The sequence below is a fragment of the Antechinus flavipes genome, chromosome 1, assembly GCF_016432865.1.
Source record: "Antechinus flavipes isolate AdamAnt ecotype Samford, QLD, Australia chromosome 1, AdamAnt_v2, whole genome shotgun sequence".
NCBI lineage: Eukaryota > Metazoa > Chordata > Mammalia > Dasyuromorphia > Dasyuridae > Antechinus > Antechinus flavipes.
The window spans coordinates 624,738,508-624,752,574 of record NC_067398.1 but is presented as its reverse complement, the minus strand read 5'-3'; the positions used below and the strand labels follow the sequence as shown (position 1 = coordinate 624,752,574).

General features: G+C 35.9%; 1 protein-coding gene across 5 annotated transcripts in view; it reads left to right on the top strand.

Annotated features, from left to right (window-relative positions):
- ASAP1 (ArfGAP with SH3 domain, ankyrin repeat and PH domain 1) overlaps window positions 1-14,067 on the top strand; it is a 594,911-nt gene that overhangs the window by 184,314 nt on the left and 396,530 nt on the right. The window contains exon 1 of one of the 5 annotated variants that reach the window (XM_051971097.1): window positions 5,563-5,750. The exons of the other annotated variants lie outside the window; for them this stretch is intronic. The gene's annotated coding sequence lies outside the window, so the exon portion shown is untranslated. Of the gene's footprint in view, window positions 1-5,562; window positions 5,751-14,067 lie in introns of those variants that run through there. 5 annotated transcript variants of the gene reach the window in all.

Here is a 14,067-nt window from a genome sequence, read left to right as displayed (position 1 = left end):
CAAAACCTTTTTGTTCCAACTTTTCCCCTCCTTCCCCTCATCCCTTCCTCTAGATGGCAGGTTGACCAATACATTTTAAATATTTTAAAGTATAAATTAAATACAATATATGTACCATGTCCAAACAGTTATTTTGCTGTACAAAAAAGAGTCAGATTTTGAATTAGTGTACAATTAGCCTGTGCAGGAAATCAAAAATGCAGGCAGATATTAGGGATTGGGAATTCTATGTAATGGTTAAAAGTCATCCCCCAGAGTTATTTCACTGGGTATAGCTGGTTCAGTTCATTACTGTTCTATTGGAACTGATTTGGTTCATCTCATTGTTAAAGAGGGCCACGTCCATCAGAATTGATTATTACATAATATTGTTGTTGAAGTATATAATGATCTTCTGGTCCTGCTCATTTCACTCAGCATCAGTTCATCTAAGTCTCTCCAGGCCTTTCTGAAATCATCTTGCTGGTCATTTCTTACAGAACAATAATATTCCACAACTTATTCAGCCATTCTCCAATTGATGGGCATCCACTCAGTTTCCAGTTTCTGGCCACTACAAAGAGAGCCACCACAAACATTTTGGCACATACAGGTCCCTTTCCCTACTTTAGTATCTCTTTGGGATATAAGCCCAGTAGAAGCTGGATCAAAGGGTATGCACAGTTTGATAACTTTTGGGGCATAATTCCAGATTGCTCTTCAGAATGGCTGTATCCATTCACAGTTCTACCAACAATGCATCAGTGTCTCAATTTTCCCACATCCCCTCCAACATTCATCATTATTTTTTTCTGTTATTTTAGCCAATCTGACAGGTGTGTAGTGGTATCTCAGAGTTGTCTTAATTTGCATTTCTCTGATCAATAGTGATTTGGAACACTCTTTCATGTGAGTGGTAATAGTTTCAATTTCATCATCTGAAAATTGTTCATATCCTTTGACCATTTATCAATTGGAGAATGGTTTGATTTCTTATAAATTAGAGTCAATTCTCTATATATTTTAGAAATGAGGCCTTTATAATGTTTTGTAAAATGTTTTCTCAGTTTGTTGCTTCCCTTCTAATCTACAAGTGTTATTGTTGTATAAAATAGAAAGGAGATTTCGGAGAGGGAGGCAATAGCATTTGAACAGAGCCTTGAAGGAAAAAAAGGGACATTACAAGATAAAAATGGGCAGAGAGTACATTCCTGGCTGGGAGGAAACATATAACCTGTTTGAAAAAAAAAAAAAAAACAAAGAAACAAGAGGCAGTATTTCAAGTTTGGAAACTACTGGTTGTACAGGTTTGTATGGAGTTTGTCAAGGTAGTAAATGTGACTTAAGGCTGCAAAAATAGTCTGAAGCCAGATTGTGGAAAGACTTAAATGCCAGGTTAAGGAATTTGTATTTTACCCTCCAGTCAGTAGTTTTCATCACAGGTTAAGGGGCAAGATAATGGCATGATTAGAGCTCTGCCTCTGGAAAATGGGGGGAGGGGAGAAGCTTTGTGAAGGACAAAGTGGAAGGAGAAGAGATTGAAGATATGAGTATTACTTTCGGAGACTACATAACGAAGCTAGGCTAGGTGAGGAATGAAGAAGTCTTGGGTTGAGATGGTGACTTGGTGAGTGGAGAGGAAGTGGAAGGGAGATACCCTTAATAATTCCTATTCTAGACACGAAACATGGCAATGCAGAAGCTTAATAACTGTTCATTGAAATGGTTCTGATTTACATATAGTGTGGGGATCCTGTATTAGAATGCAAACTCTTTGAATGTATGTACTGTTTTTGTTTTCCTTTGCATGCCCAGCCTGTATCACAATGGCTGGCATATCGTAAGTGCTTAATAAATGCCTTTCATTCATTTGATTGATTGAATAGCAGAAACTGAGCAGCCTCTTTCTCAGATCTATTTATTCACTATGCATAAGACCATACTGACCTAATCATCAAACCCGTTTCCCTCTAGTGGATGAGAGAATACCTTTCCTAAAATCAAGACAGAGGTAATGGAATCATCATAGTGCTAGCTGTCAGCCCCAATTGTATTTCCCTGAACTCAATTGATGTCACCCTTTGGCTTTCCTGGAGGGCAGCAAGGCAGGAATTAGACTTGCCCACGTGTAGGAAATGTGTTCAACAAGCTGGACACAGCAGCACTGACCTGGCAACTTCCATCTGCACATTTAGCATTGTTCTGAAGGCCTAGGGAAAGAGCTTAGCATCTTGAAAAATGGTGTTATTAAAAAAGCCAATATTCTAAGCCATGATGCATGCAAATATAGTTGTTTTACCCTTTCAAAAATAGCGGAAGGCTATTATAACTCATGTTATTACATGGATTCAGACACGTCACTGTAAAATCATGCCTCTCTTTCCATCAAGGGCTCTATCATCTTCCCAGTCATCCAGGCTTGCAAACTTAGATTTATCTTTGACTTCTCCCTCCCTACACTCCTCATACTTAGTCAATCATCCAGCCTTATGGGTTATATTATCTTCCTTTCTCCCATATCTTGCCTTTAGTTTCCATTCCTATAGCCACCTTCCTAATTTAGGCCTCCTGTTTCTCATGCTGCAACTTGCGTGATACTCTTCAAATTGGTCTTTCTTCCCCCAAGTTCATTTGGCTCCAGCTGTCCTATTTACCACTGTTGGATTAAACTTCCTGAAATAACACTTGAATCATATCATCCTCTTGCTCATAAATGATTAAACTAATAAACCATTACTACCTCATTGCTACTATTTCATAATTTATATTTCCTCTTATCTTTGCCTATGTACAAATTCCTTACCATGATATTGAAAACATAGCATAATGTTGTAGAAAGATCAACAAGGAATTGAAAGACTTCTGACGATCACCAGTAGGATAAGATACCAGACCCTGAGGTCCTTTCTTGAACTAACCAGCCAAGCATTCCAAGTTTGCTGCAGAAAGCACCATTCCATTGTTTGAAGGCCAAATGTACTCTTGCCAAAAAAAAATATTTTATGGAGAACTCATTCATATAGGGCAGGCGTTCACAAGGTAGTCAGAAAAAAAAAATACAAAGATATTCTCAAGGTATCGGAATTGATTGTATGATATGGGAGACACTGGCACAGGCCTGCTCACCATGATGTACCCTCATCAGAAAAGATGCTGTACTCTTTGAGCAAAGCAAAATTGAATTAGCCAAAAGGAAATGCGAGATGTGCAAAATTAGAAAAACTACTCCAGATGTTCACATGGGCTATTTGTGTCCATCCTGGGGCATTCTGAACTCATATTGGTCTGCTCAGCCCAAAGTTGGGTATACTATAACTCAACACTTAACATAGTGATGTTTTGGTCCTCTTCAAAAACAAAGGACAATTATCTATTCCTAGAGCAAATTCAATGACTTGGCCACTGATTAGCCATCATAACTGTGGGCCAGGCATTGAACTTCAGGATTTCTCAGGTTCTTCATCTGTAAAATAATTATACCTTTAATTCAAGGGCTATTGAAATATGCAAGTGAATGTGCTTCAAAACCTGTAAAGAACCATAACAACATATGATTTTATTATCATAAAGATTATTATTAAATTCTTACCCCTAAATTAGTAATTTGACCTTTATCTACCTTTTTATCTACAAATAATTAGACCTATAAAATCCAGCTTCTTAAATTGTGGGTTTCAATCCCACATGGGGTCTTACAACTGAATGTGAGGATCACAAAATTATGATTTATTATCAGTAAATGTTGATTTGTATACCTACTTTATATACATATATACCCAGGATCATGTAAACATTTCTTGGGCAAAAAGAGGTCATAAATGGAGAAAAGTTTTAAGAAGCTTTTTATACCCAAAAGTGGTATGCTCTCTTTTCTAATAATACACATAAGATTTTCTCACTTTTATGCTCTTTCACTTCCCATGTCCTTTACCTGTGATGCTCTTACTGCATGATGTAAAAATCATGCTCATCTTTTAAGACCAACTTTAAACCCTTTCTTCATCTTAAGTCATCCTTATCTAGTCAGTGTGGCACAGTATACGAAGTACCAGGCTTAAAGTCAGGAAGACTCATCTTTCTGAATTCAAATCCAGCCTCAGACACTTACTAGCTCTGTGACCCTGAACAAGTCAATTAACCCTGTTTGCCTCAGTTTCCGCATTTGCAAAATGGGCTGGGAAAGGAAATGGCAAATCACTCTTTTATCTTTGCCAAGAAAACCCCAAATAGGATCATGACTGGACCACAACCATTCAATAAATATTTATTAAAAGACATTACTTTGTGCTAGGCATTGGGGACAAAGACAAAAACCAAATGTCTCTTGCCTTCAAATACCTTAAATTCTATTGGGAGGGGAGAATAACATGGATGTAGAAAAGAAAATGCAAAATACATAAAAAGTACTTTTTGAAGGTGGGCTCCTAACAATTGGGAAAATCAGGAAAGACTTTTGGTAGGAGATGGCATTTGAACTGTGTCTTGAGAAGAGCTAAAGCTTTTAAGAGGGCAGGTAGTGAGGGGACATGTGCATTACAGGCAACGGACTGCAAATGAACTACTGTGTATGGAGAACAGCAGATAGGGCCTGCACAGTCGCAGAGAAGAGTACATGAGGAGAAATAATGGGAGTGCAGTCTGAAGACATAGTCGGAAGGCAGATTTTGAAAGGCTTTAAATGCCAAATAGAAGACCTTGTGTTTTTTTTTCCTAGAGCCAGTAAAGAGCCACTGATGCTTTTTGAGCAGGGGAATAATGTGTTCAGACTTGTGCTTTAATAATGTCAATTTGGCAGCTAAATGGAGGCTGAATTGGTGAAAGAAGGAAAAGGCTGTATTTAAGGAGTGTGATTAGGAGGGCATGGTAATAGTCCAGATAAAAGGTAACAAGGATCTGAATTAAGAAAATGAGTAGGTGAAACAGAGAAATATTGAGATAGAAATTGGTGACAGTGCATATGTAAGATAAGTGAGAAATATGGGGGATCGGGATTGTATTCAGATGTATAAACAATATGATATATAGTAATATAATATAGGAATGAAGGCTATCTAAAGGATTCTGGGGGAAGTGGGAAAGAGAGAAAACAATCTTCTTTGAGAAGAATTGAAGGTAACTTCTACATTACAAACATGAGGGACTATAAGAATAATGATCTCCTTGCCATTATTAGGAATTTAGAAGAGGTAGGTTAAAGAAGTAGTGAGTTAATGAATGCTGTTTTAGACACATTAAGTTTGAAATGCCTACGGGGAATCCAGGGTGTCAGAGCTGTCTAGATGGGTGATAAATCTGAATGGAGTAAACCTGAAAGGAAAGAAAAGAGGGAGGATCTGAAAGATCCATAAGAAACAAAAACATACTTAAATTTATTTATTAGCCCAGTGTATTCCATAGAGCATGAAAGAAAGTACTTCTAAGCTTGGAAAAAAGTGGAATAGAGAGTAAGGTTTCTTTGGATTGTGATGAGATAGAAGGTATGTGAGAGGAAGGTGTTTTATAGGAAAGGCTGTTTGTTAACAATACAATGGGGTTAGATAGGTCACAATGGAAGGGAAGATAGTAAGTAGAGTAGGATAGGAACTTGGAAAGGAATAGGATGATATGGATAAGTGTGAGAGAATACCTTAAACTTCAGAGATTTTAAGTGGAGGAGATTTTCTGTCAGTTGGACAGTAGATTGTCATGATGTTCTTCTGAATATTGGTGGTAACTAAGCATTAGACAACTCCCATTTGATATGAATATCATCTGAGCAAGAGGCAGAAAAGGTAAGGGAATGTTGCCAAGGGAGCAGCTGAGCAGATGACAAGAGGCCTGTATTGTTTGGGCAAGAGGCCTGGTGGCCAAATGACTGAGTTAAAAGAGACCTATTTCTGGGCCTTCTTGAGTGTTGAGTTCTTGATGGTTCTTGAGTGTTGAGTTGTGGTTGATTTCCTTGCCCTCCAAACATCTATGAGGTCCCAGGAACTATGACAATATCGAATTGTTTTTCTTTTTCAGTGGGAGCTGGCTCTGGTCCTGGTTGAGGGATAGATAGATAAATAGATATAGATATACATATTTAAATATGTATATATGTTAGGGCCTAGTGGTCAAGTAGATTATTGATAGGGTCAGGGGCTTAAGGGCTAATGACATAATCTATAATATTGATAGTTATCAGTAGGATGATTATATTACCTCTTTCTTGATGTTTAGAAAGGCAAACCACAGCTCTTTTCTTATCTACTTTACTTATCTATACCCAACTAGCTAACAAAAGACCTGTTATCTATGTCCTGATCTTGGTCTGGGCATGACCCACCAGAAGTGATTTCTCCTTCCTCTGAAATTGAGTAATCTTATAATTATCTATAGTATCAAGGATGTACTCAAAATCATCACAGTGAACTGAAACAGATGAAAATTTAATTGGTAAATGTTTAACAAAATAAATAAAAAGATAATATAGCATAATGTTAATTTGTTTTCTCAATCAATATGTAACTCACTGAGATGTTTCTTTTGGAGGTTAATACCAGTAGCCTATACCAAAGCTTTTAAAATTGGGTAGAGTCATGTAATTAAACGTGGGGGTCATGAAAAATTTGGCAACTGTAAAAAAGGATCAAATATTCCACCAAAATTTAATTCTTCATGTAAAAATAAACTAGCACATCCATCTTATTAGTATGCAAATTTGCTTTCATCTTTAATAAGTGGTAAAATTATATGTATTCCAAAGAACAGTTTTAGAATAAATTTCTTTATGATGTATTATCAGTAAATATTTGATTTGTATGCCTTTTTTATAGATCTTTATCCTCAGGGTCACATAAAAATTTCTTGGGTGAAAAGGGGTTACAAGCTGAAAGAGTTTAAAAAGTCCTCATATATTGCCTTTGATTGGAGTTATGTTTTCAAATGGGTATATCTTACCCTTCCAACTAGCTTCTAAGCTCCATGAAGGCATAGACTGTCTTATCTTTCTGTATCTATCACAGTGCCTTTTACAGGCTTTGCATGTAATAGGTGATTAGTAAGATGTTGCTGTGTCATCTTATTTTTCTCCATAAATATGCCCCTCTTTGGGACATCAGTATTCCTATTATTGTTAATAGTATTTATTCCTTTCAACCCATCTTCCATATTTGCAACCTTTATGCAATCTTTAATTTTTTTCATCTCTCATACCTGATCGTTCATTAATTCTGTTGTATCCACCCTTCTTTAACATCACTTATATATCGCCACTATTCTGTATTTCTACTGATACCAGCCCAGTACTACCTCTTTGAATTATTTCAATAATCACCCAACAGGTCTTCTTGTCATCACTGTACCCTCTCTCCCCAATCCATCTCCTCATTCTTGGATAGGATCTGTACTTTAACCTCCATTTCTTTGCTCATGCTGCTCCCTGTGTGGGAATTTATCCTATTGTTTAAAGTTCAGCTCAAGTATTAACTCCAGTCTTTCCTGATGTTCCAGGTCAATAATGGTCTTTCTGTTGTACTTTGCACATATTTAATGCACTTATATAATGTTGCTTGTTAAAGTAATTGAAGTTTGGATCTTATCCCTCTTTGAGAGTATAAGCTTTGGTAAAGTCAGAAACTTTATACATAAATTTTTTATCACTCACAAACATTTTTAGTTCAGTACTCTGTACCCAGTAAGAGTTTAATATTTAAATTTTTCATTAAAATTTATTAATTAATTATTAATTAAAATTAATTAAATTAAATTAAAATTTAATTTAAAAAATGAATTGCATTTTCTCTGAATTCCTAAAGTCAGCAAGACAATCAACATGATATCATGGGAAGAATCAGAAGATCCTAATGACCTCAGCTTATATGTCATAAAAGAAACTCATTGATTCTTTGCAGATACACCTTTAAAATCTTCAGTCCTTAATACCTCTTTCTTTCTCCATGCTATCAACCTTCCCCATCTTTACTAGTGTCATAAAGATGAAAGCCCTTTGATATTAAAGAGCCTCTATGTTTAAATCTAGTGCTCTGGGCATCTGACTTGTATTGTCCATTTTTATTGAACTTTATCTGATCACAGCATTTTCTGTAGTCCTTGGGTCTACAGACCAAATAGTTGAGTTTTATTGTCCTGCAAAAAAGAAGAAAGAAACTAGCACGTTATCCAGTGGCACATAAATTATCAAGGAATTGGTCCATGCTTCTAAATCTTGTCATAGATATGGCTCTGGGAGAATAGCAAAAGGTTTAAATGGAAGCAACTTTTCTTATATTTCTGGAAAACAAGGGGATAACTCATCCATCACTATAAGTTGTTGTGCAGAATGACCAATAAGATTATCAAAAAGCACCATGTAAAATACCAATTGCTATTTGGCTGCTAATAATAACAGTTCATTTTGGTTGGTACCTCTAGAATGAACCTGTTTCTTTTTTTTTTTTCATAGCTTTTGATTTACAAGTTATATGCATGGGTAATTTTATAACATTAACAATTGCCAAGCCTTTTGTTCGAATTTTTCCTCTCCTTCCCCCCACCCCCTCCCCTAGATGGCAGGATGACCAGTAGATGTTAAATATATTAAAGTATAAATTAGATACACAATAAGTATACATGATCAAACTGTTATTTTGCTGTACAAAAAGAATCAGACTCCAAAATATTGTACAATTAGCCTGTGAAGGAAATCCAAAATTCAGGCAGGCAAAAATATAGGGATTGGGAATTCAATGTAATGCTTCTTAGTCATCTCCCAGAGTTCTTTCGCTGGGTGTAGCTGGTTCAGTTCATTACTGCTTCATTGGAATGATTTGGTTCATCTCATTGCTGAAGATGGCCCTGTCCATCAGAATTGATCATCATATAGTATTGTTGTTGAAGTATTTAAGGATCTCCTGGCCCTGCTCGTTTCACTTAGCATCAGTTTGTCTAAGTCTCTCCAGGCCTTTCTGAAATCATCCTGTTGAGCCTGTTTCTTTAATGTGAACTTATTTCTTTAATTTTTGGCAAGTCATAGAATAACAGACTTAAAAGATCCCTCAGAGGTCATCTAGACCAACCCATAAATGAACAGGAATATCTCAACAGCGATCTCTGCAAAATCAATCAATCAGATAGGCAATGAGTATTTATTCTGTGGTTCAGTAGATAGTGTTGGGCTCAGTCAGGATGACCCTGAACTCAAATCTGGCCTCAGACACATAAATGTGGTATGATCCTAGGCAAATCACTTAACCCTGTTTTTCTCAGTTTCCTCATCTGTAAAATGAACTGGAGAAGGAAATAGAAAACCACTTTAGTGTCTAGTAATAGCCAAGAAAACCCCAAAGGGATCACAAAGAGTCAAACCCCACTGAAATAATTGAAGAGCAACAACAAGACACTATATTGCACATTTGAGATTCAAAGAAAGGCAAAAATAGTTCCTGCCTTTAAGGATCTTATATTCTATTAGAAGGAATAACTGTAAAAACATAAAATATATAATGAATAAATGGAAGTAATCTGAAAGAAGATGTTAGCAATGGTGAGGGGAGAGGCTAGGAATGGCCTCCAATCAAACAAGTTGTAATCTAGCTTCTGTTTTAAGACATTTACCAAGGTGGGCCAAGGCAAACAAGCTTTTGCTGAGTGCCTATTATGTGCCAGGCAAAGTGCTAGGCACTTTAAAATATTATCTTATTTGATCTTTACAACAACCCTAGAAAGAATGTTCTATTCTTATCCTCATTTTACAGAGGAGAAAGGAAGAGGAAGATAGGAGGAAATTGAAAGAGGTATATTTGAACTCAGGGCATCCTAACTCTAGGCCCAGTGCTCTTTACTAGGCCACCAAGATGCCTATAATGAGTAATGTGGTACTTACTACCTTCCAAGGAAGCCAGCTATATTCCTTGACACTTCTAATAAAAAAAATTCTTCTGTAAGATAAAATCTGTTTCATTGCAGCCTCTATCTTCAGACCTTCTGGGGCCATATTGAGAAGTTTATTTGCATAATATAACTCCAAAATTGTCATTTTATGATTCCACATGTCTCTAACAGCTGGATATGGCTTGGGAAAGATCCTCTCAGAGGATACTGAAATTCATCGCTCATTTATCTACCATATCCTTACTTTAGGGTATATATTCAAGTTCACCATACCCAGCCATCAGACCCACCATTCTGAGGACTCTGCCTCCTCTTCCTTTGTGGTAGGTATGTAACTAGCTGTCAGATAGAGAGTGAATGCATTTGGTGAGGTTGTTTTCATCATCTATCACATAAATCTGTCCTCTGACATATTAGAAGCTTTTAGAGCACAGTGAGAGAACATGACAAATTTTCATTTTTATAATCAATATGTGGTATGCATTTACATTAAATCAACAGATTTATGATGGAGCCACCTGCCCAAGGATATAGAAGCATAGCACCCAAATGGCACTTTATTGTGAGATTGTGAGATCTTTCACAGTAATCTTACCAGCCATTTCATGCAACTTTTCTGGTGGTAATAGGCATAAGCAACCTCTTGACAGTAGAATGTCATATCTTTTATACGGCATAGATTACAACTTCTTTGACTATAATCCTTCTCCTTCTTTATTGAGTTTACATTGAGTTTTTTGAGTTACATTCAAGTAAACAGATAAATACATTGTCCAACTGTATAGAAAGTCAAGTGCTACTTCCTATTTGAAGTCTTTCCTGTGTCTCCTGGTTGCTAATGCTTTTCATCCTATTGAAATTACTTTGTTTTAACTTTTTGGAAAACTCACTATGTATATACACAGGAGAACATAAGTTCCTTGGGAGCAGGTACTATTTCATTTTTGGCATTGTATTCTTAGTACCTAGCACATTGCTCGACACATGGTAGGCACTTAATAACCATTTGCTGAACTGAATTGAATTGCTCAGATCATGGCAAATCATATTTCTTGCGCAAATTTCTGCATACATCTGATGATATGCTGAAGAGCAAGTCATAATGAATCAACAGTACTCTTCCCATTTTGTAGAATAGTTTATCTCAGATGCTCAAAGGTTTCCAATAAGTGTCAATAATATTCCATGGATGTTCTTAATAGATCAGAAATCTTTTTGTAAGAGTGGAGCAGAAAGTGGGGAAAGGAAGAATGAGGAAAGATTTGATCATTTCCTGCTATTTTAAAACTAATTGTTTCTGTCTCCAAAATAATTGAGACAAATGCTTCTGTTTTGTGAAAAAAAAATTAATAATAGGTCTATATTCAAGGTTTGGGCCAATTTAGGATAAGTAATAATAGACAAAAATTCTAGGTGGAAATGATATCAAGAGTGCAATAAGTACATTTTCCCATCATCAGATTCCTAAACTATCCCATCAGAGATGAAACCATCAACCACATTAGGGTCATAATTCTTGAGCCATTTTTTCAGCATTTAAAAATGTTCCTTCTTAAAAAGAAGTTCCTGATTTCAGCCTTCTCTTATTAAAATTTAAATGTTCCTTTGTGTCACTCTTCCTCTGGTAATTCAGAGGAGAATAGGACTTAGAGCTAGAAAGGACTTTGGAGCTTTAACCTGCTCATTTTACACATAAGGAATCTGAAATCCAAAAATTTGCTGAAGGACACATAGCTAATAAGTGTCAGAATATGAAATCAGATCTTTTGATTCCAAAAACAGTGCTATTCCACCACACCATAATACCTTAATAAAAATATTAAAAATTTAACATTAAATATTAGTGATATTAAATTTATTTTTTAAAAAAATAATAATATTAATAATAGTTCATGTTTCCAAAGAGCTTTGTGATTTACAACAGCATATTCCTAAAAAACAACCATAAGAAGCAAGAAATGTGCTCATTTTACAAATGAAAAAAATCAAGGCTTAGAAATGTAATGTAACTTGTGTGGGATTATCCAAGTGGTAAATGGCAAAAACCACTTTTTATTTTCAGGTCTTTCTTATTTCTCGTCCAGTGCTATGACCACATTCAGGAAAAGTACCATATCCTTAAATAACTTTTCCCTTTCCAGTTTCTTTTGGCAACACTAATACATATTCCATTCAATTCAGTTCAGCAATCATGTATTCACAAACTTGATCATTTCCACTCTCCAGATCATATCTGTGATTATAGTTCACCCTGTGCAGACCTCATAAACCTTTCAAACACCCAGAGCAATTATTCACTAGAACTCTCTCCTTCATATTGTTTGCTTCTCCTACAAATCCAGGACAAATAATCAAAAGCCCAAACCTTCTGTTTGAAAAACATTACCCCTTCATACTCTAATTAATTTCTGGCCCTGCCATAGCAATATGTTGTAATTTTTTTCCCCTTTTACTAGCCTTCTGTATTCATACTTTCTTTATCTCAATTGTTCCTGCTTTCAGTTGATATTGCCAGAATTCTTTTTCCAGCTACATGATATATCTGGATTTGCTTGGGCAGGGGGGAGACGGGGGAGGGTAGGGGAGGATATAATCATGGAGTACAAAGAAGTAATAGGTTAGAGAACCTCCTTTCCTGGAAAATATCTTGACTGATAATCTAACAATATGAAGCCTAATGGGGCTCTCCTTAGAAAGAGCCTGAAGTAGTAGAAAGAATTTTGGATTTAGAGTCAAGAAGACCGAAGTTCAAATCCAGCTTCAAATACTTATTTGCTGTGGGATCCTGGCAAGATCTCTTAGTTTTGGTTTTCTTATCAAGTATAATAAAAATAGTCACTATTTCTATAGTGCTTCCAATCACTGTGTATATGCTATTTCCATTTGAGGCTCATAACAAGTGAAAAAGTGGCATTATTACCCCCATTTTACATATATGGAAACTAAGAAACATTCAGAGAACTTAAGCTTCTCATGCATATTCCTCCTACTCCTAGTAAATGTCAGAGATGAGATTTGAACTCAGGTCTTACTGAATCCAAGTCAAACACTATCCAGTTAGAAATCTAGCTAGTTCTAGCAACTGGGAAAGTTGCTTCACAGAGTTATAAGGATGATGGTTAGGTTACATAAATATGTCATTGTTTTTTGTAAATATTTGTTATTTAGTATATAATACAATTGAATCAATTAACCAGCCTACAAACATTTATTCAACTCCTAATATATGCCAAACAATATGTGAAGATCTGGGTACAAAAATTAATAATAAGGAATACAGACCCAGTAAGGGAGCTGGTACAGGGATGAGAAATATTATGTTAAAACTGGAGAAATAGTAAGCAAGAGATTGGAAACTGGAGATGTGGTGATAGTTTTAATTCATTTTTTGCAACTAGTGTTGTTTCAGGTCTAACACTATCACCATTTATTTATGAGAGTCAACCAACTAAGCATTTATTGAGCTTCTGCTCTATACAAATCCCTGTACTAGGTTCTTGAAGACTTATGGCACACAGGGCCTCCCCTAATAGGAGCCTCCACTGAGGATGTTCAGTAAAATATAAACTCTTTTGAGGGCAAAGACTGCTTTTCCTTTGGTCTATCTCCCCATTTCCCATACGTGACAGAGCTTCATAGATGCTAGATGACTTGAATATAGAAGCTTGGAAAACCCACTAGCTTTAGAATCAGAAGAACTGAATTCCAGTCTCCTCTCTATCACAAGATATTTGTATGTCCATAGGCAAATTTTTACATTTCTCTAAATGTCTGGTTCCTTGCCTGTAAAATGAAGATAGTGATAGCTGTATCCTCATAGGGCTCTTATGAATTATTGATGTGTGTGTGACAGTACTCTAAAATTATACTTTATCCTATCATAGGTCAAATAATAACTACCATTTTCTATAATTCTTTAAGGTTTAAAACTACTCTACTTATGTTATTTCCTTTGATCTCACAATCCTGTGAGATAGATACTTTTACTATCCCCATTTTATAGAAGAGCAAACTTTTATAGAAGAGAGGAGAGGTTAAATGACTCACCCAGTCAGACAGTTAGTAAATGTCCAAGATAGGTTTTTTACTCATGTCTTCCCAATTTCAAATCCAGTGCTCTTCCCCATTGTATCACCTAGCTGATTTGGAGCTGGAAAGGACTTCAGCAGCCACCCAATACCATTCTTTAATTTTAGATCTTACAAAAACATAGCTCAAAGAGATTTAACTGTTACC